Here is a 4,054-nt window from a genome sequence, read left to right on the forward strand (position 1 = left end):
ATCCTAATTCCTAAGATTGTTTAACAAGCAATAACAAAACAAAGGAAAGCGAGGAAAAAAGTACACCAAAGTGGAGAGAGGGATACATGAAAAATACAAGGGATATATGCGAGAAATAAAGGGTCTCGTTGTAAGGTAGCCCAAGAGAAAGACTTGTGTGTGCATTGTGTCCTAATCTAACAAATGGATAATGGAATTACAAAGCATGTCTCCCTAGGATAGTGTCACGAATAAAAGCCATTATTGCAATAAAAGATTACAAGACCTCAGAAACTCCAAGTTGTGCATAGGTCAATCACAATAGTCCAAGTCCATACAAGGGTCTAACAAGTCCTCTAACTCTCACTCCATGTCAGGCTTAGGTCATACACAAAGTCAACTATGTCCATAATACTCCAAGCTTAAGTTTCAATGAAGATGAATTATGTATTTTTGATCTTTTCCATTTTTATCATGTTTTTGTTCATTTTAGATTATATCACAAAGTAAAGAACAAAAGAAATGAAAGAAGATGAAATAAAATGGATGCTAATGTGCAAGAATTAAAATGACAAGAATTTAAATTACACAAATTTAAATGTTAGGAGTTAGAAGTTAGCATTGCATAATGTAAAGGTTAGAAGTTAAATGTTAAAATAAATAATCAATTAGTGATTATCTATCAAAAAATCAAAGGACCTGAACATATGCTTCTCCAATGGGTAATCTACCATCAACTCAAAGTGTCAAAAATGGTCAATTGATCATTTATCAACAAGTTTGAATTGAAGAAGATTGAATCAACCGAAGGATATTCATCTATGGATGATTTGAGATGATGAAGATTAATCAACTAAACAATCAAAAGATGAATAAAAGTCGAAAAATAAAAATAATTAAAAAAGTTAGTAGTTAGATGTTAATTTGCATTAAGAATTAAATCAAGTTAAAGTGTTAGCACAAATGCAAAATATAATATCAAGGTAAAAATAATAGCATAAGAATAATTAGAAAAAAAAATTCAGCACCATGTTTTATTAACATCTCTACACCTCATGTGAAAAGTTTCATGTCAAGAAGCAACCACCACCAGAGCTCCGACACCACTGCGCCAGAGGCGGAAAAATTGGCTGGAATCAAGAAATATAACCACTTTTCTACTCCTCTAAACCTCATCTATCCTAATCTCTCATCTATTCTCACAAAGAGTTAATCAATTCTAAAAATTGGAGCATTAAAGTCAAGAACCCCAAGCATCAAAACTGAAATTAAATGGAGATGGAGGAGAATCAAGCCACCAAACCTTGGGGCATTGATTCTCCAACGTACAAGCTACATTGTGGTATCAAAAATTCAGCAAACAAAGAAGGATATAAAATCACCGACCTACAAGACGGAGGATTATCTTGGAACTTGATGAAATTTGAAGATGATGAAGATGAAGAAAACAAAGGTATGCTTGTTTGATCTCCTACTTCTACTCTTCAATGATTTAGCTCTTGAAATATTGAATTGAATTGTTGTTCTTGATGTTGATTTTCTGAATTTTGAAGAGTGTAGAATGTAGGTGATTTACCTCAATTGATAATAAACTTCAATGTGAAGCTTGGTCCTATGGTGATAGAGCTTTAGTGTAGGGAGAGTTTTTTTGTAAAAAAAGTGAGAGGAGAAAAATGAATTTGCAATGAGTGTCCAAGAACATCCAAGAGTGTGAATGATGAATGAATCCAAGGTTTTATAGAGTGATTAAGGATAGATTAGGAATGAATTAGGGAATTTTAATTATTTGGATTTGGATGGGCTAAAAATTGAATTGAACTATTTGAATTAATTTTGAATAAAATGTTGCTGAAAATTAAAATGATTTGGGACTGGTTTATAGTGCTACTACTGCTGAATTGATGTTGTTGTTATTGGACATGCAAGTGCATGTGTAACCGGTAACCACCACAAGAATTAGTGTTCTGGGTTGCTGAACAAGGCTTTGTGCAGTAGGTATAACCGGTTACCGTAATTGGTTACATGCATGATAACACATATTCTGGGATGCAAAACAGGGACACATGAAATAGGTGTAACCGCTTACATGCACGGAGAATAGTGATTCCAGGGTTGTACTGATGCAGGTTGTGTGCATGGCGTAACCGGTTATCGCAATCAGTTACATGCGCAAAAAATGGTGTTTCTTGAAGGATGGTGGTGGTTGCAGCGTAAATTCAACAACTTCCTTCTGCAATTTTATTCAAGTTATGTATGGTGTAACATGTAGCATGCTTACGATGATGTGATAAAACTAGGATTATGGATGCAATATGTGTAAAAATGAATTGGCACAATGTTGATGCTTATGTAATGCAATTATGCTTAGGATTCGAAGCTTAGTCAGTTGACTTTGTCCACTGGTTGATCAAAAAGTCAACCGTTGATCAAGAGTCAACTTGGGTAAAAAATGCAATTCTAGTGTATAATATAATGCTTTGAAATGAAGTGCAATAGATGCATGGATCAAAATGGTGAATTGTACTATGAAGATATGAATGACCCCAAAACCAATCACATAACCATGCAATGACCCACATGATCACCAGATGAATGGATAATGAGCCCCATATTGACCAAATAATCTTGAAGAATCCAAAATCAAAGATGCAAGTTCCAAGACCCGCAATGCAAAAGGTACAGGGGATTAGGATTTTGTGTTAGGTCGATAACACCTCAAAATAATGCCAAGAAACCTAGTTTTCCTTAAGTACAACCGTCGTACCTTGAACTCCTGAAGCCTTCCTTTTTTTCTTCGAACCATGCTAGTGCAAATGTCGATGATTAAGGATGAATGTATGCACATAAATTAGAGTCATGGATCCGATGAAAATTATACAAGAAATAGGGTATATTTTAGGATATGACACCTTCAATTCAAATAAACCATAAAATAACCAAAAAACAAATCCTACTCCTCTCCTTCAAACCCCACCAACACGACCCATGAACCCTACTCAAAGAAACCCAAACATCAAAAGAATTTCCCCAAGCTGAAATGCAATTGAGAAGAGAAAAAGGTTTATGTTATTGGTGTGATGACCAATTTTCTCTAACCCACAAATGTCCCAACCGTCAAATTATGATGCTACAGTTTCATGACACTGAAGAGGATACCCAACCTGAACCTGAAAAAAACCAGCTAGATATGATCTACCCTAAACTTGACATAGCCACATCTGACCACCATCTTTCTCTGAATGCAATGAAAGGGACCCGTAGCAGCACGGGTATTTTTCGTTTCACAGGACAAATTGGACAAGTCAGTGTGCAAGTCTTAGTGGATGGAGGAAGTTTAGATAATTTTTCACAACCCTGGATTGCTGAATTTCTCCAACTCCCTATGGAACCAGGGCCTTGTTTCAATGTTTTGTGGGTAATGGTCAATCTATGACTGTGGATGGAGTGGTCCCTAAACTGCCCATCACATTACAAGAGCATGAGTTGACAATACCTGTATTCTTATTGCCTATGGCATGAGCTGACATTATTTTGGGATCTTCATGGCTGGCTACTTTAGGCTCACATGTGGCAGACTATGCAGGCTTGACATTAAACATTTTCTACAAAGGAAAATTTTTGACATTACAAGAAGAGAGATGCACACCATATAAGTTGGCTCAATTCAATCATATTTTTCATGATGCTTTTGAGAAAATATGTGCTAGTATTCTTTGATGATATCCTTATTTATAGCTCTACTTGGCATGAACATTTGACACATTTAGAAAATGTGTTAACAGTTATTCAACAATAGGTACTGTTTGTGAAGTTGTTAATGTGCTCATTTGGTGTTTTGGAAATTGAATACTTGGGACACATAGTTTCTAGATAAGGAGTATATATGGATAGTAGTAAGGTTCAGGAAATCCTTGAGTGGCCAACACCCAAAAATGTGAATAAATTAAGAGAATTTTCGGGTCTCACGGGCTACTACAGACGGTTCATCAAAGCATACACCAGAATTGCGGCACCTTTGAATGAATTACTCAAGAAAGATGGTTATGGATGGACTGAGGAAACTGAAACAACATTC

At 35.5% G+C, this 4,054-nt stretch overlaps 1 long non-coding RNA gene across 1 annotated transcript; it reads left to right on the top strand.

Moving 5' to 3' along the window:
* Window positions 1-1,003: 1,003 nt before the first annotated feature.
* On the top strand, window positions 1,004-2,351 carry LOC127136565 (uncharacterized). The gene is made up of 2 exons (XR_007808675.1): window positions 1,004-1,432; window positions 2,037-2,351. It is a non-coding gene; the product is annotated as an uncharacterized LOC127136565 (long non-coding RNA).
* The last annotated feature ends 1,703 nt before the right edge of the window (window positions 2,352-4,054 follow it).

The sequence above is a fragment of the Lathyrus oleraceus genome, chromosome 1 (genome assembly GCF_024323335.1).
Source record: "Lathyrus oleraceus cultivar Zhongwan6 chromosome 1, CAAS_Psat_ZW6_1.0, whole genome shotgun sequence".
Taxonomy (NCBI): domain Eukaryota; kingdom Viridiplantae; phylum Streptophyta; class Magnoliopsida; order Fabales; family Fabaceae; genus Lathyrus; species Lathyrus oleraceus.